This window comes from Dermacentor variabilis, chromosome 6 (genome assembly GCF_050947875.1).
Source record: "Dermacentor variabilis isolate Ectoservices chromosome 6, ASM5094787v1, whole genome shotgun sequence".
Classification (NCBI taxonomy): Eukaryota; Metazoa; Arthropoda; class Arachnida; order Ixodida; family Ixodidae; genus Dermacentor; species Dermacentor variabilis.
In genome coordinates this window covers 143,670,934-143,696,055 of record NC_134573.1, presented here as the reverse complement: position 1 = coordinate 143,696,055, position 25,122 = coordinate 143,670,934, and the positions used below count along the sequence as shown (strand labels likewise).

Below are 25,122 nucleotides of genomic sequence, written 5' to 3'. Positions count from 1 at the left end.
CCCCAAGTGGGTCGTCTTTTCAAAATTTCATTACGTTGGTTAATCGCGGTGGTTATGTTTTTCTTCGAATGAGATTAAACGTGATTATAGCCCTATGGCGGTGCTTATCGATTCATTTTCCCCCGCTAATGTGGGTTGGGCAAAGTATAACCTTACCACAATACAAATAAGTGCCACGTCGTACGACGCTCACGAGCCGGGTCACAATTTAGCACTGCATAGAACGAATTTAATACGAGATACTTGAACGGTTATTGATTACTATGGGAGCAATAAATCGTGCAGCGCGTTGCATTGAAATTCACTGTACTACAGCCCGGTGCTTTACGATTTCTGTCTGCAGCAAATATTCAGTGCACTTCGCTCGACGACCGATGCAATCAAGGCGAATGGTGGTCTCCCACTTGAGTACAACCAGGTGAAACTGGCCCTGAACCACCACTTTATCGAAGTGGATAAAGGAATTTGAAGTGAAAATAGACTATTTCAGGAATACCTTGCTGCAAAAAGTGCTTCGTTGCGTTCACCAGAAGCAGAGTTATTGGCAATCAAACACCGCCTCCGCTGTGCTCCCGCTCCTTCTCCAATGCCTTGCACTGCAAAGGCTATGATGGCTCAAGGGGGCGTGCCCACAACGCTCCATCTTCTAATTCTCATTGTGGCGCGCAGTTCAAATTTGATTTCGGATGTTAACGTGGACGCCACAACTTTTGATTTTGGTGCCTACGACGCGCTAAACTAAGCCAGACGCGGTTGTCCTCAGCAAGCCGCAGTGCGCATGCTTAGCCAGTGGACTCGTGGCGGCACCCCGCGGCGGCCGCGGTATCTGCGCTACATACCCGACCGCAGCTACCAATAGCAGCCGCGTATGGTAATCCGCTTCATGACGAAATAAAGCGCCCAGAAGAGAGTGAGGAGTAAGCTTCCGTTTGAAAAGAGAGCGTTTGAGAGAAGGGCGACTTCGCGCTCAACATGCGAGCTCTAGGCATCGCGTACGACAGCAAAACATGGCTGAGATGTTCACAGCAGCGTATGCTACCCGCGAACTACGTTATTTAACCAAGCCCGATGGGTCGTTCAGGGCCCCTTTAAAGCTTGAATGTACTAACGTACTCTCTCCCGTGCCGTATTTATGTCGCAACAAGACAACATTCGGAAGGTGTGCAACGGAGAAGGTTTCGAGAGGGCTATTGCCTTCTCCAAGGAACTCGTAATTGACTATCGATGCTGACTTCTAACAACTTACTTGCTTGAGTTTTTTTTTTTCTGGTTAATCGATGATTCGCTCGCAAAATTGTTTCACCGTTCTTCGGCGAGTAAAGAGGACTCGATGTCTTCAGCGGCGCGAAGAGAGGGCTCGAGTCAGCACGCGAAAAAAATAAGACATACTGCGTCAAATTGCTTGTGTGCGTCTAGGATGATTGAAAGCTACTGCAAGCCTAACGTAACTATACCTAACCAAACCTAACCTAAGCCTAAACCTGGTTTGTTGACCCAGTGGCTACACACTATTTCTGACGGCGTCATTTTCACAACGCATATGGCTTCGTTGGATACATAACATAACAATCAATATGTTATAAGTAGCGCCTTATATGGTACAGAAAACAGCGATAACTCGGTCGACCATGCCGAGGTTATTTCGCGACCAAATTCTGAGACACTTTAACTTACACCAGTTGACGAAACAACCAGCGTGACGCTGGTTGTTTCGGCAGGTACCCTGAAGGTGTAATCCAGAACTATGCGACGTGAAAGAATCAGTGTTGGTATGTATGTAGTTGTTTTCATCGCATTCACTTCCACTGGCCCACCCGGTCAACGCGGTCACGGAAAGCGATAGTTACGAAACTGATCGTAGGGGACTGGCTCGCACAACGCAACTAGTTGAGTTTTATCATGACAATATCGAGCGTAGATGCAGGAGTACAGGTAGACGGTGTTTTCCGGAATTTTCGGGAAGCCTTTGACCCGGTGTCACATTCACTCTTGTTGTTTAGGCTTAATACCCTAAACATTGATACGACTGTCTTTCAATGGATTGCATGTTACCCTTCCCAAAAAAGACAATTTGTTACACTAAATGGAAAATGCTTCGAATATGCAGATGCTACGTCAGGAGTCCCACAGGGCTCCTTTCTGGGTCCGCTAGTATTTTTAAACCTATATTAATGACGTTTCTGCCCGGATTTCATTTTCTACGCGGTTGTTCGCGGATGACTGTGTCGTGTACAAAAAGATTGCACACCACAATGGTGCAGTTGAACTTCAGAACGACTTATCATTTGTTCATGACTGGCGTATGAAATGGAAAATGAATTTGAAAATAACAAAGCGTGTACATCTCTCATTTACTAAAAAGAACAAACCAATTCAGTCACGGTACCATCTTAACAACTTACTATTGAAGCAATATAGTATGTATAGGTATGTAGGTGTGCTGCTGTCGTCTGGATGTTCGCGGAAGCCTCAGGTAGAAATTACCATTGCCAAAGCTGGTAAAGCTTTGAATTTCATTCAAAGAAGCCTGCGATTTTCGCAGGCGTACTTAAAGCGTATGGCATATACTACTTGTGTTCGACAACTAATATGGCTGTGTTCTGCGGGACCCCGCCGAGGTAACCTTCGTTGCCGCTCTAGAACAAATACAAAACCGTGCTGCCAGATTGGTCTTGTGGCGGTAAGGAAGGAGGGAGAGCTGCGCTGCAATGAAGGCTGAACTTGGATGGGAATCTCTCTCTGCCCGCCGCAAGAAACTGAGATTAAAATTTTTATATTCGATTCACTGCAACAAAACTGGAATTCATGGGGAAATTCACCTACGGAAATCTCGTTACGTTTCAAAGCGTACTGGTCATAGTCGAAAAATCCTGGAGTACCCTGCCAAGACGAACATGTATGCCAACACATTTTTTTTTTGTTCGCACAATGAAACAGCGGAATAAGCTGAGTGAGTCAGTGAGTGAGTGAAATAACTTTATTAGCTCCAGAGAAGACGCAGGGGAGACGCCGCGCCACCCGGCTAGTCCCAGGTAGGGACCGCCAAACCGAGCTTGACGGCCCGATCGCGGGCACTCTGGACGGCCAGGGTTTGGTCGTTGAGTTCGGGGCTGCCCAAGAGCGCAGCCCACCTGTACTCGCTGAAGGAGGAGCCGATGGCTTCACACTCCCACAACACATGGTCCAATGTTGCCGCTAGTCAACATTGACTAAGGCAGTCCGCACTGGGATACTTTTCAGGGTAATTGTATTAAGGGGTAATTCATGAACAAAGAATAATAATGATAATAAACGGCTGTGTTCTAATGCACTATATCCCTACGCGTCCGACTGTCTTCCTCGTAATAAAAAGAGTGTGTCCACGAACTTTCTTTAAATGAAAAAAGTTTCCCTTGCTGCATAAAATTTGTGAATTGTGTTAAACGTATGCGTGTACAGCTCGTTCACACACATACTTTATTTTTGCGGAACATCGGTGTATGACAGCACGCAGCAGCAATTGTAGCAAAATCTAGTGGTCAGTTGTTGACTCGCAAAACACTAAAAACGTTATCGCTTAGTCGAAGGAGAGAAAGATAAAGACAAAAGAAAGACAGGGAGGTTAACCAGAGGATATCTCCGGTGTGCTACCTTGTACAAAGGAAGAGGGAAATGAGTGCGAAAGATGAGAGAAAAAAAAACAATACCAAACTGTCTCTGTCACACAGTCTGCGAAGGCGTTACGTAGTCGCGCAAAGTGTCAACGTCTCACTAATACATTTTACGTCACACAGTGCACATGTGTGAGCCAGTTTTCAAGAATTTTAATTTTCAGGAGATTGGCGCTTGTCCAGGTGGTCTATGCGTGTATGTATGGTTGGACGGACGGACGGACGGATGCTATGAACGGCCCCTTGGAAACGGGGCGGTGGGTTGCGCCACCAAGCTGTTGTTGTTATATTGCCTAAGGTCCTACCTATCTTAAAAAAAAATCTTATCACCAAACTTTTTGAACCCCTATTGGCAACTTTGCTTTTGTACGCCTCCGTTGTTTGTCGGTTCCCTAGTTTCACTAATCTTCCAATCGCCTCATACTAATCTCTCTTGCGGAAATGTTTGCTTTCCCATTGCTCTCGCTGAACCCAAGGGCTTCAAGGAGGCCAGAAGTGCCTAAGTCGATCCCTGGGCAGATATCAGTTCACCGCCTATAGAGCCGCCTAGTGGGGGCTTTCGAAAGTACGCTCGGGATGCGGTAGCTATGTGGTGCCAATTAGCCGACCTGACTGTTCTTTGGATCATAAGAAAAATGCTGTCCATACCTCTGCTGTGTTCTTGCTCGAATTTCGCAGCAAGATCGCATATTGCGTCCGAATCGTTCGATGCAGCACGTGTCTCGGTTACTTGCATGGTTCTAAAAAAAAAAAATTGAAGGAGCACTTAGTTTTCGCTACGTGGATGAATGCGAAAGCATTGCGAACACCGCGCTATGCCTCTGCTATTTCAGTCGCCTTAATTGAACTTCCCCATAATTAAAGCCAAAGGTCGTGGGTGCGACTCCCACCGAAGGTCGTGGGTTCGAATGCCTTAATCAAGTGTCCTTCAATTAACTTCGTCTTAATTATAAACTATTTCTTAATCAACAGGGCCTTAATTAACTCCACCTTAATTAAAAACAAAGGCCATGGATTATAGTACCTTAATCAACTATACATTAATTAACTATGCCTTAATTAACTTCGCCTTAACACCAAATACGGGTTCGACTCCCACAAACGGTCGAGGCTTCGCAGCATTCTTGGACCACTGCGTGATCACGACGCCGGATTTTCCGCCTCCTGAGGCATATAATGGTTTCGAATTACAAAAAAAAAACCATGCTAAATCGCTTTTGTCTAGGCCTCTCGTCGTAACGGGTGCCCAAAACATGGTGCCTTTGACGTCACCTGGCCGTTTCCGTCGTTTGCTACGGCAAGGCACGACGTCCGAGATTGGTATCCGCTGCTCGCTGGACGGTCGGACGTGGAAAGCATGAGGTGCGCAGATTAAGGCAAATTAGCTTTTTTTTCTTTTTCTTCTTCTTTGTTTATTGTTGTCTCGAAAAAAACTGGAGAGTCAATCGCGCTAAGTGTTATGTTGAACTATATGGACCATAAAATGCGACCACACTGTAAACTTTGAGTGAGAACATGGTAAGAAGAGAGCCGGTGAACGCCATTTTCACAAAGTGCTGCAAAATAAACGCTGACCTTTGTGCAGGCGAGTGCATGCGTGTACAGCAAGTGCCGCGTGCAAGAATGCATGAATGCTCAAACCTGCCAGGCCTGGCAGGGAAGAGCGTCCCCATGGGCTCCGGGAAATGGAAAACGAAGCGGAACTGGTCCCTAGCACAAGACAGCGCTAGCAGTAGCCCACCACCTTTTCTTTTCCTTTCGCTTCGTCTTCATCATCTCCTCCTTCTCGAAGCCGGCACCCGGTCCGAGCCCCGTGTTTGCATTTGGGAAAACCCTGTTTGCGGACATGCAAATCAGTGGAACGTCTCGTGCCGGTGGCCGAGGAAGGGGCCCCCTCATATTGCGCCCGAGACCGATCCCCTCCCTCCCCCTCCCTCCGTACTTCACCCACCTCTTTGTGTGCTTCTAAGCTTTCGGATAAGACAGCGCGTTTTCTTACCGTATTCTACACGTGCCTAACACTCCTCCCTCCCTCTCTTCCTTCTCTTTCTCCCTCCCTTTCCCCCCACGTGCAACCTTCCTTTCTCGGTGCTTTCGAGTGAGGTCGTTTTTCTTATTGCATCCAGCTCAATCTCGCCGTCTGCAGTGTCGGGTTCTATAGGTTTTTATCGTTCTCTCTCCTCGTGCTTTTCTAACGCGCTCTCTCAGCACTACTACTAGCCTTGCAGGCCTAACGCTGGAGATGTGTGCTCCAGCTCCATGGTTCCCAACGTCCAGCTGCATACCCCCTTGCAGGTTCCCGAGCTCGCGCCCCTGATGAGGTCCCGATGAAAGAACTAGCGCGCTTTTTTCCTTTTTTTTTTTTACTTTCTTTCGGACTCTTGTTTGAGCGAACTGCGCGAGGCTCTCGAAGCGCCCTTCCCATACTTCTCACCAGTTCCGTGTAGTTTTGGCGAAGGCTGGGTCTCGTGTTCAGCCAATCCGTATAAAAAGGAACCGGCTGCGTGTTCATAAGAAAGAAGCGGGGGTGCTTGTCCATTGTGAGGTACTAATCTTTGCGTCAAGCTTCCATTCAGTCAGAGTCGCGCGCAGGGCGATCAGAGGTGAACTGTAGGGGATCGCCTACTGAGAGACGGATTGAACATTTGTACGGCGGAAGAAACGCGGTTTGGGCTGCCACCTGACGGCTGTATCGTGAAATAGTTGAAAACCCCTATAAGCCGCCGCTTTTTTTTATTTCCTTCCCCTCTTTCATGAACGGAGAAATTGACATCCGATTTGGCCTCGCAAATAGTGCACATTCTGTGCCACTTTTCTTTAGATGCTCTACTCGCTTTGAATGCTTGAGTTGCGGCAGACTTCGTCATCGGTGGCAGTTTACGGATGAACAGGCAATTCGACTCTACCCTGAGTAAGAAAAACCGGAGGACGAATGATAATGGACCGTGAGGGTCAGGTGTCAGCAAACTGCAAGTCAGTGAAGCTGTGTTTGAATTTTCTTATTTTGCTCTTCACCAATTTCGTAAGCATTCTCGACGCTTTTCTGAAAGTAGGGTTGATCGAAGCGGAAGACAAGTGACTAGGTTTACTTATGGGAAAAAGTCGATCCCACGTTGGTAATGAACCTTGTCGTTCAGCTGGAGGTGACGCAGGCGCGAGGTACGGCAAAACGTGGTACGGTGCGTTGTACGGCCAAGCGTTGGTGGGGTTTGTGTCATGGTTTAGTAACGTACGGCGTGACACGACACGCATGGGGGCGGGACTTGATATGGTCAGTGGAGCTGCATCCGTGTCTATCCTGTCCGTAGCCGTCGAGAGCGACGATGCGGACTGCGAAAGAAGCTGTCAGCAGTTCGAAGTGCGAAAAACTAACGGATGACTTCCTCTGTGACGTTTTCCTTAATATGGTCGATACTGTCAGATGACGGGCTCGATAAAACGTTGACGTGGGTTTGTTGCTTATAGTTTTCATACTGAAAACGGCGCAGGATACAAGGTCGAGTTTCGATCTATAGTTCGTGGTTATTGAAGATTTCGAGTGGTTAGAGATTAAGGAAATGATAATCGTCATGTCTATTGAGCGTTGCGCTGCCTCGAATACACCGGCACGTAGAATAAGCGAATTACGACACACCTGTGGAGCGGTCCCGGTAAGATAACTAACTACCTGACATAAACTCGGTAAGACGGGTGTTGACTGCCTTTTTAGCTTATTCTCCGGCGACCCCTCTGCCTCCTCTTTCACATTCGAGACGCTGTCTGCTTCACCCTCCCAGGCTTCTTTTGTTTAATATTCTTGCCTGGGCTAGTTGGTTCATGCTTGAATAAGCAAATGCGAGGCGCAAAAGACCAGGACTGAAGAAGGACACAAACGACAGGACCGGCGCCACTCACAACTAAGTTTATTTTCGCAACAAGCCTGCCTTATGTTGGTCAATCGAGCCGAATCACACACGATACGTTAGAAGTAAAATACAGCAATCCATCGACCACTCAGGAATCATATATAAATCACAAAGAACGCAGACGCTGTTCTTTACACCCTTTATCGTTCACCTTGTTGCGTTTCGCCTGCGACACGTGGTTTTGCCGGCGCGACTGCGGCGGGGCGGCAGACATTTTGGCCCGATCGTCGTCGCCGCAACGCTCCCCGCCAGGTGTTTCCAGGCGCGACTGCGGCGATGCGACCGCAAAGGATCACCCTCTCCTTCCAGTCATTGTGCCTGAACCAGGCGATGCGACAGCAGGGGCACCCTCTCCTTCCAGTCATTGTGCCCGAACCAGGCGATGCGAAAGCAGGGATCACCCTCTCATTACAGTCATTGTGCCCGACCGGCAGCGCTACGACAGTGTGCTACGACATTGTGCTACGACATTGTGCTACGACATTGTGCTACGACAGCGCTACGACATTGTACGTTCACGTGCTCGTCTATTGAGGGGTTCCTTCTTGCCCTCAACTGCGAGAGTATAAAGACAGCTGCCCCCGGACGCCAAAGGGAGGGCTCCGATTTCTTCTGTTGAGTAAAGTGCTCTCCCGTCTCTCTACTTCGGTCAACCTGACCGCCAACTCTTTGCAATGTTAAAATAAACAAGTTGTTTTGTTGTTACCAGTCGACTCATGCTTTGCCGGGACCTTCGGATGCTTCCAGTTGTACCCCAGGCCGCCAGGCCAACGCTACCCTTGGGGCTTGCGACCCAGGTACAACCACGGGCGTCAGCGCCGAGTTCCCAACAACCGATCGTACCAGCGGTGCGATCCAAACATCTGGTTGGCAGCGGTGAGATCGCCTCCGACTCCAAACAACTGTCTGCCAGCGGTGAGATCGCGACAACGGAGGCCAGCAGCGAAGATATGCAGTTGACTGTATGCTGAGCAGCTCAACGACGATCCGGGAGCAGTGCAACGAGCCCTGTGTGATGACTGGTTGCCTGCAGCGGAACGACTGCGCTGGACTCTTGGCTGCGAGGTTTGGTGAGTGCGGGACTTTCTTCTTCTGAGCTTTGCCAGGCTTTTGTTAGTGTCAGAAACAGAGCTGGTAATTGTGGTTGTCGTTGCTGCCGGGTTAGTTTGCGGCAAGACAATAGTAAGCAGTAGAGAAAGCAGCATTCAGAGCAGCCATGGATTTGAAGTCGTTGCGCAAACCGAAATTGTTGGAGCTTGCAAGAGAGTTGGGTCTGGATGTCTCGGACAAACTCAGAAAACCAGAACTGCTAAAGGCTATTCTTGAGTTAGAGGCTGAGGATGACGAGCTGTCGGAATGCCTTGAGACTATTGAGGAGAGGTCAAAAAGACAGGAGCGCGAACTTAAAGAGCAAAAAGAGAAACAGGAGCGCGAACTTAAAGAGCAAAAAGAGAAACAGGAGCGCGAACTTAAAGAGCAGAAAGAAAAAGAAGAGCGCGAACACGCTTTGGAAATGAAGCGTCTCGAGGTAGAGATGGAACGCGCTCGTAATGGAAGTCAGGCACACGGTGCAGGAGAACGAGTATTGTTCAAAATGACTGACCTGATGCGGCCGTTTAAGCTTGGAGAGGACATTGGTTTGTTCCTGGTTAACTTTGAGCGAACGTGCGAGAAGCAGGGGTTCTCTCGGGAAACGTGGCCACAGCGCTTGCTCACTTTGTTACCCGGCGAGGCGGCCGACGTAGTCGCTCGCTTGGATAGAGAGGAGGCAGAGGACTTCGACACAGTGAAATCGAGTCTTCTAAAAAAGTACCGGCTGTCTGCGGAGGCGTTCCGTCGGAAGTTTCGGGAAAATGAGAAAGGCAAAAGTGAGTCATATACAGAGTTTGCGTATAGGCTTATGTCGAACATGCAGGAGTGGCTCAAAGAAGAGAAAGCGTTTGGTGACCACGATAAAGTTCTGCAGTGTTTCGGGCTAGAACAGTTTTATAGTCGGTTACCGGAGAACGTGCGATACTGGGTCTTGGATAGGCCAGACGTTTGTACGGTGGCTAAAGCCGCTGAGCTAGCCGAGGAGTTTGTGACGCGTCGGGCTCGCGGAGCTAAGGACGGTCAAAAGGGTGAATTTGGCTCGAAGTTTGAGAGGCCGAAGTTCACACCCATGAGAGCAAAGGGGAACACGCGTAGTGCGGATGCGAGTGGAAGCAGTGCGACCGAACCTAAGGAGACGGCGGCAGCCGAAGCCGAACGCAGAAAGCGGTTCGAGATGAGGCAAGCGCGCGTTTGTTATACGTGCCAGAAGCCGGGTCACTTTTCGGCGCAGTGTCCGGAAACAACACCAAAAGTTGTGTTTTTTTCCATAGGCAGCACTGACGAGAACATGAAGCTTCTCGAGCCTTACATGCGAGACCTCCTCGTGAACGGGAAAGAGTGCCGAGTGCTTCGCGATTCCGCAGCTACGATGGATGTAGTTCACCCGTCTTACGTAGAACCCCATATGTTCACGGGCGAGTGCGCATGGATCAAGCAAGCCGTGGAAGCTCATAGCGTGTGTCTGCCGGTAGCAAAAGTGCTTATTGAAGGACCTTTCGGAGCGCTTGAGACGGAGGCGGCAGTGTCATCTATGCTGCCACCCCAGTACCCGTACCTATTTTCAAACAGGTCCGATCACCTCCTGCGCGAGAAGGGGCTTTTGTTTGGTGAAGCTAGTGTTCAGGCCTTAACCAGATCGAAGGTTCGGGAGCTCGCTGCAAAGGCGGTAGTTGCGGGGCCGACGTTATCAAACAACGAAAAAGGGTCAGAGGCGCAGCAAGCTGATATTCAGAGCACGCCCGAACTGAATAAACTTGAGTCTGTAACGTTAAAGGCGCCAGATACTGGAGAGGAAACGCCCGACACGGGAAAGTTAGAAGAGCTATCTACTGATTTGCTCATCGCGCCTACGTCAGACGGACTTGATAGGTTGCTAAAAGTCAGCCGGTCGGCTTTGATAGCCGAGCAAAAGAAGGATGGTAGCCTAGAAAACATACGCTGCAATGTCAAGGAAGGTATCGCCAGGAAAAATGCGCGTTTTGTGGAAAGAGGTGGAGTCCTGTACCGGAAGTATCTAGACCGCAGAGGAGTGGAGTTCGATCAGCTGATCGTGCCTCAATGCTATCGTCAAGATCTGTTGCGCTTGTCACACGGGGGTTCGTGGTCCGGACACCTAGGAGTTAAGAAAACTAAGGACCGTCTCTTGCAAGAGTACTATTGGCCAGGGTGTTTTCGGGACGCAGACCATTTCGTGAGGACATGTGACACTTGTCAGCGGGTGGGCAAACCAGGGGACAAATCAAGGGCGCCGTTGAAATTGGTACCTATCATAACGGAGCCTTTTAGACGGCTCGTTATTGATACAGTGGGACCTCTGCCGGTAACAGCCACGGGGTACAGACACATTTTGACTGTGATCTGCCCAGCGACAAAGTTCCCTGAAGCAGTGCCGCTTAAAGAACTCAGCTCAGTTGAGATAGTTAATGCACTACTGTCCATATTTGCGCGAGTTGGTTTCCCTGCTGAAATTCAATCAGATCAGGGCACAGTGTTTACTAGCGCTTTGACGACAACTTTTCTCGAAAGGTGTGGGGTAAAGCTGCTACACAGCTCAGTGTACCACCCACAGTCGAATTCCGTTGAGAAGCTCCACTCCGTCATGAAGCGCGTGTTGAGAGCCTTGTGTTTTGAACATCAAACTGACTGGGAGCTGTGTCTGCCTGGGGTGATGTTTGCTTTAAGGACCGCGCCGCATGCGGCTACGGGGTTTTCGCCAGCTGAACTGGTGTACGGTCGCTCGCTTCGGTCTCCGCTTCGCATGCTTCGAGAATCATGGGAAGGCAGGGGCGACGACCCAGTCGTGGTGGAGTACGTGCTTAAGCTCCTCGAACGCTTAAGAAGGGCACAGGAGTTGTCAGGTGAAGCAATGGCAAAGGCCCAGCAGAGGGCCAAGGTTTATTATGATCGGACAGCCAGGGCCCGTCGTTTTGAGGTGGGCGATGAGGTCATGATATTGCGCACATCGCTAAACAACAAACTAGACGTGCAGTGGGAGGGCCCAGCACGAATTGTTCAGAAACTGTCGGACGTTAACTACGTGGTAAGTCTGCCAGGAAAGCGGAAAGCACAGCAAGTTTACCACTGTAATCTGCTCAAACCTTATAGACAAAGGGAAGCAGTGGTGTGCATGATGGTAAACGTTCCTGAAGAGCTTCCGGTCGAGCTTCCGGGACTAGGCTCAGTGACGAACAGGGAAGACACCGGTCAAGTCATTAGTGACCTTATCAGTAAACCACCGCTGTCGCCCGAGCAGAAAACCGAACTACACCAGCTATTACAAGAGTTTCAAGGTCTGTTCTCTGAGAGGCCTGGTAGGACTTCTGTACTTACTCATGATATAGAACTTACCTCCCCAGAGCCAGTACGATCCAAGGCGTATCGGGTGTCACCCCGCCAGAGCGATCTTATGGAGGCTGAGGTAAAGAAAATGCTACAGCTCGGTGTTATTGAGGCAGGTGAGAGTGATTATACCTCCCCTTTGATTTTAGTTGAGGTACCGGGCAAGGAACCTCGTCCTTGCGTCGACTACCGCAGGCTTAATTCCATCACTAAGGATCAAATTTATCCGATCCCTAACATCGAGGAGCGCCTTGAGAAAGTTAGTAGCGCTCAGTTTATTTCCACCCTAGATCTTGTCAGGGGTTATTGGCAGGTTCCACTTACAGAAGAGGCTAGTAGGTATGCGGCGTTCATTTCACCAATGGGAACATTCCGTCCTAAAGTGTTGAGTTTTGGTTTGAAGAACGCGCCATACTGTTTTTCAAGCCTCATGGATAAAGTGTTGCGGGGACAGCAAGAATTCGCTTTACCGTATCTAGACGACGTAGCGATATTCTCCGCATCCTGGTCTGAGCATATGACACACTTGCGGGCAGTGCTAACCCGCCTGCGCGAAGCGGGCTTGACAGTCAAGGCTCCTAAGTGCCAGTTAGCACAGGCCGAGGTTGTCTACCTCGGTCACGTGATTGGTCAGGGTCGTCGCCGCCCCTCTGAAATAAAAGTGGCCGCTGTGCGAGACTTTCCGCAACCGCGCACAAAGACCGATATTCGGTCGTTCTTGGGTGTCGCCGGCTACTATCAGAGGTACATCCCTAGGTACTCTGATATCGCGGCTCCCCTGACGGATGCTCTAAGAAAGACAGAGCCTCAAACAGTCGTCTGGGACGAGACAAAGGAAAGAGCTTTTAGCGCCCTAAAGAGTGCCCTAACAAGCCAGCCTGTGCTACGATCGCCAGACTATACAACAGGGTTCATTGTTCAGTGCGATGCTAGTGAGCGAGGCATGGGCGTTGTACTGTGCCAACGGGAAAATGGAGAAGTAGAACACCCCGTCCTGTATGCTAGTCGTAAGCTGACCAGTCGTGAGCAGGCGTATAGCGCCACCGAGAAAGAGTGTGCGTGTCTCGTGTGGGCCGTTCAGAAATTGTCATGCTATCTAGCCGGCTCGAGGTTTATCATTGAGACGGATCACTGCCCTCTCCAATGGCTGCAGACCATCTCTCCCAAAAATGGCCGCCTCCTGCGCTGGAGCCTCGCGTTACAACAATATTCCTTTGAGGTGCGTTACAAAAAGGGGAGTCTCAACGGTAACGCCGATGGCTTAAGTCGAAGCCCCTAACGTAAGAATCAGCCTCAAAATTGTTTGTTACTGATGTTTTTCTTCCTGAGGCAGGATTTTTTTTAACATATTGCTTTTGTTTAGTGTTTCAAAGTGATGATAGGCTTTCTAGTGCAATTTTTCAATTTGTGGACGCGTTCTGAGTGATGCTAGACTACTGTAGGGAACTAGGCAGTGGTATAAAAAGGGGAAAGAGCCTGGCAGGGCTTAGTGAGGGTTGTGCCGTGCTTGCTGACTGAGCGGTTGAGTTTCAGCGTAGTTCTAACGCTTGCCGGGAACGAGAACAAAAATGTGAACTCTCCCGAAGTCACTTTGCAGTGTCCCGTGCGAACCTGAACGAGAGAACGAGGCCTTCTCTGTGCGCTGCGCTCAAGAAACGTCGAGGGACGCCCGACTTCGGTTATGAGCATCATCGAGCGACATCCCTCCGGACAGCGGATGCAGTCCCCTGTCCATCGGGATCTCCTTTCCCCGGCGGGGCGGTCTGTTGCGTTTCGCCTGCGACACGTGGTTTTGCCGGCGCGACTGCGGCGGGGCGGCAGACATTTTGGCCCGATCGTCGTCGCCGCAACGCTCCCCGCCAGGTGTTTCCAGGCGCGACTGCGGCGATGCGACCGCAAAGGATCACCCTCTCCTTCCAGTCATTGTGCCTGAACCAGGCGATGCGACAGCAGGGGCACCCTCTCCTTCCAGTCATTGTGCCCGAACCAGGCGATGCGAAAGCAGGGATCACCCTCTCATTACAGTCATTGTGCCCGACCGGCAGCGCTACGACAGTGTGCTACGACATTGTGCTACGACATTGTGCTACGACAGCGCTACGACATTGTACGTTCACGTGCTCGTCTATTGAGGGGTTCCTTCTTGCCCTCAACTGCGAGAGTATAAAGACAGCTGCCCCCGGACGCCAAAGGGAGGGCTCCGATTTCTTCTGTTGAGTAAAGTGCTCTCCCGTCTCTCTACTTCGGTCAACCTGACCGCCAACTCTTTGCAATGTTAAAATAAACAAGTTGTTTTGTTGTTACCAGTCGACTCATGCTTTGCCGGGACCTTCGGATGCTTCCAGTTGTACCCCAGGCCGCCAGGCCAACGCTACCCTTGGGGCTTGCGACCCAGGTACAACCACGGGCGTCAGCGCCGAGTTCCCAACCGATCGCGCCAGCGGTGCGATCCAAACAACCTGTTCTGTCTATTTCATCGTTTGTCACATGGTTAATTTTTCACGCGGTCACACGTTTTATCAATTTTTCAGGTGAGTGACTATTAGAGATTTTAGTTTTGACGCAGACGCAGCAGGTGGGCTCCACTGCCAAGCAAGACGCTCTCTCCACTCACCCCGTCTAGCCTCCGCAAGCGAAATTGCTTCTCTGCGTTCTCCCATACCGGACCTCGAGGATCGCGTGACGCATACGTCACAGGCCCCGCCTCCATTTTTTTTTCTCCTCGTCTTTTTTTTTTCGGCGCTACGCACTTCCGTTGACGGCGTCGCACGCCGGCTGTTGTCTCGTTCACGCAGCGCACGATTTTGCGCGCTGTACACAAGGAAACATCACTAATGGTATAATTCATTGCTTCACGAATACTGAGGTAGAACAAGCGGATCGCAGAGCATGATCACGTGCTGAGATACGGTAGAAAATGACATAGTTTCGGTACCTGCGCACGTGACCGCACGACCGTGGGAATGAGCAGACGAAGTGGAAGTACATCTCTTGCTTCGGCGCGAAGTAAAAAAAAAAAACACGCATGCATTCCGTTTGCGTGCTTTATTATTTCTCTAAACTTAATTCGTCAACTTAAGCAACAGATCGCACAGATAACCGATGTTGTCTTGAATAATTCTCGAAGTCACGTGTCACCACAGGCGCCGTCACACTGCGGACACCAGTACGTAGGCACAGGCACACGAGTACGTCATCCTCCGGCTTGGAGCGCTTCGACCGTGAGGAGAAGGAAAAAACGGCGTTCGGTATGAAATTTCAGATCTTTTCGCGGCGTGTAGCGATGTAATACTTTGCAGACACGATCGTTATCGCGCAATGTATGCCTGCGCTTGTCAGCTCAAAGTGACCATACCTGGTGAGGGGCCCTTTAAGCACATTTGGCAAGAACGTTTGCTGCAGGACGGTATGGTGAACACAATGTTTCTCTAATCCCATGATCTCTTATTTTGTTGGCTAACTGTTTGCTCCGAAACGCAGGGCCATTGTCACACACTATCTTCTTAGTAGTTTGGAAGCATTCAGCTTGAAGAACAGCAATGACACCGTTTGCGTCTTCTTTTCATGTTTTAACGGTGATGATACTTGTGCATTCGTTGATACTGATTAAAAATGCGTGAGTTTTCATTGCGCCGTCTCCCTTCATTTTAAGTTCCGCGAAGTTTAATTGGATGACTACAAAGGGGATGCGTGAATGTTTTGAGGTTATCATCACATCTGTAGCTTGCTTGAATTTCGCTTTGTTCACTTGACGTATGTATAATGTGCGAATGTAGTCTCTGATGTCGTCCTTAATATTTGGTCAAGTAAACTTTTCAGCAGTTTGTCGTAAGTGTGCCAGAAGCCGTCATGCACCCCCCCCCCCCCATCGACTCTGGACTGTCGTGGTATAGTCGAAGTGTCTTGGGAACTATTGTCGATGGCACATGATATTTTCGCCCATAAACTTCATTTCCTCAGTGCATTCCCAGAATTGATGTGATTCATTCCTCTTGGGTCATCATTTGTCTCGCGGACAAGTAATCTAGACATTGAGTCCGCATCTGTCAGTAGTGGGCCAGACTGATGTGATACGCCAACGTCAAACTGTTGTACGTGATTAAACCATCTCGAGGGGGGGGCGGGGGAGGGCGTTCCAACCCTTTGGTTGTGCCGTGCCTGAGAGATGAGTGAAAGCAGGACGATCGGTAAAAAGGGTGAATTTCGCGCCTTCCAGATAGGTTCTAAGGTACTGCACAGCTTTTAAAACTGCCAGCGCTTCTTTTTTTGCGGTAGCATAATTGACTTCAGCAGGCTTCAATGTGTAGCTGAAGTATCCAACAACGTGATGCTTTTGATGATGAGATTGTCGTGATGGCTCCTGGCATAGAACTGCGCCCGTTGCGTAGTGCGACGCGTCAGAATGAGCTCGAAAGGTGAGGAGACGTCTGGTTTGTGTACGATGGGATCTTACAATAACAGCTCCACTAGTTCGCCATAGGCCCCTTTCACACTCCGGATACCACTGGAAAGGCACGTCGTTTTCACGCCAAACGTGTAGGACCTGCTTCCTCTTCTTTCACATTCCAGACGCAGTCTGCTTCAGCCTTTTACGAGAACACCTTTATTTTTAATGGCACTAGCTGATAATTGCACCGACCTTCGGGATGTCTGTCGTATAGGCATCGTCGTATATTTTACCATCTACTGGCCTCCAGCCAATGTTTATTCCCGCACACCAGTATGCCGCCACGATGCAGTCTATGTCGTCGTAATCTTGGTAGTCGCGCCGTTGTTTTTGTTATCGAGCCATCGTCACCAGGCTATCTTTACCGGGTCATCGTCAGCGGGTAATATATCGACGTTTCCGACAGCCAGCTAAGGCTTTTACCCTGAGTTGCAATCTACAGCGGCGTTCCCGGCGTAACCGAGCGAACGAGCGCAGCGGGGGATAAAAAAAAAAAAGACGGCGAGTGCGAAAAGAGCGCGAGGAGGATAGCTGAGCATGAGGGTGCAGCGCAAGCATGAGGCGGAAAGCGGAGGAGGAGGGTGTGGCGAAAACGTGCGAAGCAAAGCGTAGTGCCGCGCAAGACGCGCACTGTAGCGACGATGGCTACGAGATGGCGCCAGAGGAGCGCGCGCGTGGTCTGGGCTTGGAGGTCTGTCTGCGGCGGCTGCTGTGAATTGCGCCCACGCATCACCCACGCGCTGCCTCTCACGATTAGTGAGGCAGTCGCGCCACACTTCGCTCAGTTTGAAACGTGCCGCAGGAGACGGACTCAGCGCGCGTGCCAATATATCGCAAAATAAGAACACGTACAAAGCTGGGCTCAAATTTAGTATTAGGGAGTGTCGTGATGTTCGGCGAATTTCCTTTCGTTAATTTTTTGCAGGCCGCGCGCGTCACCTCTGCTACAGTTCCGTGTAACGTATGTAAACATCGGATCCGTGAAAGCTAGGCGAAACTCCGAATTTCTTCAACAGTAGGTGCTCTTCGAGTCTGCGTAAAGGCCTCGTAGCTGTTTATCTCCGCAAAAAAAAAAAAAAAAGAAAGAAAGAAAAAGAAGAAGGAGTCGGCATAGCTATGTCCTTCCGAGAACTATTCGAACGTTAAACCCATTTCTTCAAGTAGGTCGCGAGAGATGAAACTAAATCACTCGGCTCGCTTTCCATTCTCACTCCCGGTTCTTTTTTTTTTTCGACGCCAGATTCGCTAAATATAATAAAAGAAATAGAAAAAAAATGAAATGAACAAACCGGAGGAGAATCTGTGAAAGTGGGAAACACTTAGGGAAGGGGCAGAGATTAAAACTGATGCGGAACAGGCCATATAACCGAAATCTCGGCCTGAGAAATAGACGGAGTTTTTTGTCAGAACAAAAAAAAAAAAAAAGCAAGCACCACTCGCATCATGCAGACAGTACAATAGCCAGCTAGCGGCGGCCGAAGCAGTTCTCTTTAACGACGCCTTAAAATATATTGCGGCGACTCAATAAAAAAGGCACGTGACTGAGGAAACGACCGCATTTCTCCGAGGAACCATCTCCGGGAGCAAGGCGTCACAACTGGGCTAAGAGAGAGAGAGAGAGAGAGAGAGAGAGAGAGAGAGAGAGAGAGCGTGTGAAAGTAGGGGTGGGGAAGGGTGCAGTATGGGAGGCGCGCTTATTCTTGGACGCTTTCGCGCGTTGTTGCCTTCTTTAATGTCTTGTTTGTTTGCACGGCCACTTTCGCACGTATAGTCTCACTTCCGCGTTTTGGCTCCCTCCTCCCCCCCTGGTCATCTGTTTTGGCTTTCTCCTTGTCTCTCACAAGACATTTTTCTTTCTTTCTCTCTCTCTCTCTCCGTTTCGTGCCTCCCTTGAGCAAAACAGACATTTGTGTGAGCGCCTAGTATACTATGGCAACCCCTCCGCGCGTCCGAGGAACGGCCTCGTGAGAACGTATCAATATAAATATCCGCCAGCTTTTAGTTTCCCGTTTTCTTCTTTTTTTTTTGTCTTTCATTCGCGAGTTGAGAAATGCGAGCATTGCATTGCAGCTTCGGCCGCTGCCACCCGCTTTTTCTCAAGTTTATAGCAAAAAAAAAATCTGCCTATTTATTCTCTCGTTTTTTTGTCTTTCCTCATTCCCATTGACTCTGTTGTTTTCCCCAGCGTTACGTATTCTTCGTGTGCAAAGAGCTGTTCTGTTTCACTTTGCCGACTGCTTCTCGGCGGGCAGATTGAAAGGAGGTGGCAAAGCAGAAAGAAAGAAAGAAAGAAAGAAAGAAAGAAAGAAAGAAAGAAAGAAAGAAAGAAAGAAAGAAAGAAAGAAAGAAAGGAAAGTTGTGACGAAGGGAGACATTTATATTGATGAGCGCGCGGCAGCCTCTGTACACGTATAGCGAAACCGTTTATGAGCTTTTGTACCTCGACTCGGCGAGTTTATGCGTGGTCGTTCGAGGATGTGGTGAGACAGGCGCCGAGAGTAGGAGTTGCCGGATTGGATTGTGACTGCGCTATATACGAGAAGGCAAGGCAGTGAAACCAGTTAGGAATGAAAGAGGAGGTGAATTCGGTGTCCGCCAGAGGTCATGTAAAGTGCGTAGCGCGTTCGCTTGTTCGATGGTATATAGCCTCAGGAATGGTGCCGTTAGAAATGCGAAACATCGCGCTCCAGCACGGCGTGGCCGAATCAGTTCGCCTCCTTATATTCCCCCGCCTTCTTTTTTTGATCGCCTCCTCCATTACTTTTCATCCCTCATTCTAACCGTGGACGAAGAGAAAAGATAAATATTGAGGAAGAAGTGTCACGCGTGACAATCTCGAACCCCATTGTCGTAAAATATAGACGAAAGCCGTAAAGGAAAGCCCGCGGGGCAAGGGCCGTCAGTGTACGTGACATAGGCAAGCGGTGGCATCCAGTGACCTGACGTGTTTCGGAGAGCCGCCGGAGAGTCTATATATCTGAGGAGGAATGGAGAATCTTGTAGGAGCGAGCATGTCGCTATATATACTGGGAGCTATTCGCACGCCGGTTTCGTCGAACGCTGTTTTCCTCGCTGTTTTCAGCCCCCCCCCCCCCCCCTCCTTGGTTCCAGCTGGCCGGCTGAATGATGGGGAAAATGCGCCGCGCGCTGATTCCAGACGGTCTATAATAGCGTCGTTCGGTTCGTGGTGGGATCTACAGCGCAGTATACCAGCCGTCGGACTACACGTCTGTCACGTGGTCAACGACGTAAAACGGGGCCGAATTGCGTTGCGCCAACGTGATCCTTCTTCTTGAAGGAGCAATGAGACCGTACGTTTCCACGATGCAGAACTTAAATCATTCTATGCTCATCGTTGACCGAATGACCACTCTATAGTAAGAGTAAATTTGATGGTGTTATAGAGCCACCGGCAACTCGAGAGCGCAGTGGCAAATATACCGCTGCTAAACTCGAACGTGTAATCCGTATAGATGTGCCGGCCAGTGATGCTCGCGGTTGTTTCCAAGCAGTGTACTTCGGTAGCGAACGTTCAACGTCAGCGCGCCCCTCGGGAGCTCTTTTGGACGTTTGGAGACACGGAGGACACATGGTTCAGTGCAATTTTGTGGCCAAAATTTGTACTGAATACTCATGCCGTCACCTGATATTGATGCTGACGGGGTCGACGAAGACTTTCAAGAACTGCGACGCGCGCCCGCTTTGGTGATGGGTCAAGAATCGTGCGTTATAACACGCCTTAGGGTTACGGATCCGCCGAATAATGGAAACGGCCATATAGCGAAATTAACTGCGAACCGAGACTTAATGTGCATTCGTCGGTCTCACTTATGGCATATTCAAAAAAAAAAAAGCATGAGCAAAGGCCTCAGTACTATCACAGCGCACTCTCCGTCGTGTGTATACTTGAGCGGCTTAAATTAAACCTGCTGAATTTCTGAGCCGGGAGTCTATTATCTTATTTATCTTAGTCGTCATCGCCTTCGGCCCCCACATCGTCTTTCGGATTTGATCCTGCATCGGTCCCCCCGACTTCTTGTCTGTTTCTTCTTCATTTTTCGCCTCCTCGATTCATAATGTACGGTGACTGCAGTTTTGGAAGCTCGCTTCCAATAAACTCAACTTATAGCCGACGGGCGGCCTCGTCGCCGTCAAGTGCTCGAAATCGGTAGCGCGCTCGTAAGAGCCAGGCTTCGCGCCCGGGCGTTCCCCGAGTGCAGGTTGCGAAACGGTTTATCTGCATAAAAAAATTAAAACGAGCGGGAGAGGACGGCCGGATAACGTGTTAGGCGTTGATTGTTCCTTAAGCTCGTTTAGTGCAGCGCCTGCAATTTACATGAGTTTTTAACGTTCTTAATAGTATTAGGGACTTATTTTCGAGCAGCATTCCGTCGCCAATTTTTTTTTCGTTTCTTTTCATGTTCGTCCTTCGTTCCCTCAGTTGCAGTTATTGCACATTTAGTGCCTTGAGGCAGAAAAAGAAAAGCACCAATTGTTCCCCCGTTGGGGCGCTCAAATCGGCGGCTTGAAGCGGAGAAGATTATAGGATAAAACACTTCATTCGCATTTCCTCGAAATGGTAACGACAGGTACCCGTGAGATGTAATTCTTTTTCCTATCGAAAAGGAAGCCTTATGTCGGTGCCCCAACTACGATTCTCTTATTCGAACGCGCGTGCGAAGTGGAAATGTTCACGTTAGAAGATCGCCGAGTCGATCGGAATGAAAATTGTTCGCACTTAAGATAGGAAGATGATTTCCAGGGGCTTTCGGAAACAGAACGTTAACTAGGCCCTCAGATATTCTGTGAGAGTTGCGAAACATTCCTAAATTATTGGAAAGAATTTAATCACGAAGTTAAACAGCTTCGTTATTGTGTGTCGAAAAGAGGCATCACAGTTCTGTAAAACGTGCCTGCGAGATCGTATAAAACGGCTGATTGTGACGCGTTTAGTGTGCAGTCAGAGTTCTCCCCACGATGCATCGGTGGCGGTGGAGCTACCGCCCACCACTCCTGCTGACTGGTCAAAATTTCTTGCACTTATCTTCTTTTTTCGCGATCACTGGGCGTTTCTTTATGACGTGGGCAAATATTAGAGAGAAAAGTGACGTATAAGTTGAGAAAATGGCACTTTTTGGGTGCGCTGTCAACAAATATCGGGCATTCGGACGTGCTTGTCACTGCGGAGTGCGAGAGTAGAGGCAACGTTCCGTTGTCGCAACGGCGCCATTTTGGAACCGTCGCGAAGAGGAGAGAGCTGATTTTCAGATAGCCACAGCGCCGTATTTCGCCGCGCAGAAATAAAACAACAGAAGCGAACGAAAAGTGAAAGGACTAGCTTCGCGATTCGTTACCGCCTCCACGTACGCGGTCACGGGAAGCGCTCCTTGGCTGACGCAGATTTGAATTGCTGGCGCGCGTTTCGCGCTGTATTTTAACAGCGGCGATCTGTGCATTTCTTTGTACGGACGAGTTTTGGCGACTGCAGTAGGATGCGTCGCTGGTCCGCGTTAGTTTCATTAATGTGTCCAAAACGAAAGATTGGTGAACTTACAGTTCAGAACGACGAAATTGTGGTATTAACGAAAAATGAGAGAGAGAGAGAGAGAGAGAGAGAGAGAGAGAGAGAGAGAGAGAGAGAGGGGGGGGGAGAGGGGGGAGAGAGAGAGGCTAAGTCACGTGTGACCCCTTCCCACCACCCCCCTCCCGTCCTCTCACCCTGGGTCGCAATATGCCCGCCCCTCAAACATTTTTTCCCCTTTGCAGCTTAATTAATTAAGAGAAAACTTTACTGCAAAAGCTTCTATCTGAACACACCGGCACTAAAAAAAAAAGTTCTGCTTGGATGCTACTGCACCGAATTTCGTGAGGTTTGTCGCATTTAACGGACACAGAAGTCGAAATTTACAAACCCTTGGGAGAAAATTCTCGATTTTGGCTGCCATTTGTTTCACGGACATTGTCGAAAGCCCAAAAGTTAAAACAGCAACGTAGCGTCAAGTTTTCAACTTTGCAGAACAGAAATAAAAAAATAATGTCACACTGGTATAAAGGGCATATTATGAGACATATCTAAAGCGCACAAAATGTGTTTAATACGCTGCTCTTAAACATGTACCGCTGAGTTGTAAGAAGGACTTTCGCAAAACCCCCCGTTGACATTGTAGCAATTGCCCCTATACGCCGCAAACTCAATTGTATTTGGAAAGATTGGATGCGCTTTGTAAACGGTCACAAGGAAGAAGACAGGACAGGCGCCTGTCCTGTCTTCTTCCTTGTGACCGTCTACAAAGCGCATCCAATCTTTCCAAATACAATGAACCAACTTGTCCAACAACGCATTCTGCTAAACTGCAAACTCAACTGCCACATTTGTCTGCCTCAGATGCTCTAATATATATATATATATATCCGTTTCTGGCGCAGAGTGGCGTATTTCTAAAGCTTTCCACTTGCATTTCTTTAACCTAGCTATTTCTGGCAATTCTCGTGAAAGCTGGGAGGTCTTAAACCAAAGTACTGCTTTACACAGTCAGTAGAGTGCCGAATTTCCTCTTAAATGCAACCACGTTCATTCAAATCGGTTCAGTGACCGTTTAACGACAGTATTTAGGTGTTTTGAATAGGAAATGTAAGTTGAATAAAAATTTGAACGCATAAGTTGGACTTGGCGTGAGCTAAGCCTCTTTTTAAGGGAAACCTTTGTATTTCTTGTAGCGAATTCCAAAGGCCGATTTGGAGTGGCGGACGATTTCTGCACCAGAGCACACCGCTGACGGTGGAGGGCAGCAGAATGAAAAATCTGCGATTGAAACACTGGCACTGCCGCCAGAGCAAATGGCAGAAGGCCGCTAAAAAATAAAAATAAAAAAAGCGCACGTCCAGTTTCGAAAGCGCCCCTGCAGGATTCCTCGCGTTCTTCGTCGTTTTCGGATTGAACGCGCGCGCGCGTTGCGTTTAGAAATTTGGCGTTTCTTCTTCAGCCTCATGGGGGCGCTCTGATGGAAGTGGCACCGTATGTAAGTCTGCTTTGCTTCTCTTGTCCGCCGCGATTGTGTGTCGGAAACGTCGGAGACGCAGCGAAGCCCAGCATCAGTTGGGTGGCAAAGACGTCGAGACTGCCTGAAGTGCATTCGCACTTCGTCGACAAAAGTGAAGGCTGTCGAAATTCGAACTTTCGAAAAGGACCGCAAATCAGCCGTTATTTACCTATTCATCCGAGTATTGGCGAACGACGTCGTCGACGAAACGTGCAACTTTCGCGCGGTGGCCGAAACGCGACGTCGAAAGCTCGCTCGAATACGCTATTAGCTTCCGCAGCTTCTAATTCGTCGCTTGAGTCACCGCTGGTCGATTCGGAATTTGAGATAGATGAACCATCGCTCTCCGCAAGCGAAGCAGTAAAAGCGCAAGTTTACGATGCGAAGCGCCACTCGTTGATTACGAGTGACCGCGATTCTCGTTCACGGGCGCGCGCGCCATGGCGATATACGCTGGCTCTTGGTGGCCCGACATCAAGCGACTTCCGGTCGACTCCATCATTATTTTGCGAAGTAGAGAGCGCTGCTCCGTGGAGTGGATCTAGCGTTGGAGCTGCTCGCAATCCGGTAATGAAAGATACGGGAGGCACTCTCAATCTCCCAAAGGAATAGACGTCCTTGCTCCGCAAGGAGCAGAGACGTGCTCCGTATCTGCCATTGGAATTCACCATTACGTTGTCTCTGCAAAAGTCCCATGAAAATGAAAGGACATATTTCATGTAGGACATTTCAAGTTTCTCCGCTTTATATATATGTCTCACTAGATGAAGTTTGCGGAATTTTGATATATTATTATTATTATTATTATTATTATTATTATTATTATTATTATTATTATTATTATTATTATTATTATTATTATTATTATTATTATTGAACACACCGTGCATATTCACATATTTTTCAACTTTTCTCCTCATTCCCATTTTCAGTGCCTATTTAGATCAATGACGCGGGAACAAGGGAATCCTATAAGCAGCCCGGAGCCAACGTTTCGACATATGACACTTCGCCAGGGCAACAACTGCCTTCCTTGGTAAGGTTTATTCGATTCCCTCTCCCTTCCAGAGGCGAGGAGCCTTTGCGGATAGGAAAGAGCAGGGTGAATGACTAAATACCGTAAATCAAAATATTTGTCGTGAAATGTGAATTTCGACGCTTACAATTTTTTTTACAAAAAAGCAATTTTGCGCAACACACACGCACACACACACACACACACACATACATACATACATACATACATGCATGCATACACACACATACATACGTACGTACATACATACATACATACATACATACATACATACATACACACACATACACATACGCACACATACACATACATACACATACATACACATACACATGCATACACACATGCATACACACACACATACATACATACATACATACATACATACATACATACATACATACATACATACATACACATACACATGCATACACACACACACATGCATACACACACATACATACATACATACATACATGCATACACACACATACATACTACATACATACATACATACATAAACACACATACACATACATACACATACACATACACATACATACACATACACACACATACACATACACATGCATACACGTAGAAACAAACGTAG

General features: G+C 48.7%; 1 long non-coding RNA gene across 1 annotated transcript in view; it reads left to right on the top strand.

Moving 5' to 3' along the window:
* LOC142585379 (uncharacterized) overlaps window positions 1–24,508 on the top strand; it is a 74,186-nt gene extending 49,678 nt beyond the window's left edge. Inside the window, exon 6 of the long non-coding RNA XR_012829079.1 lies at window positions 24,406–24,508. This is a non-coding gene — a long non-coding RNA (uncharacterized LOC142585379). The remainder of the gene's footprint in view (window positions 1–24,405) is intronic.
* Window positions 24,509–25,122: the final 614 nt, after the last annotated feature.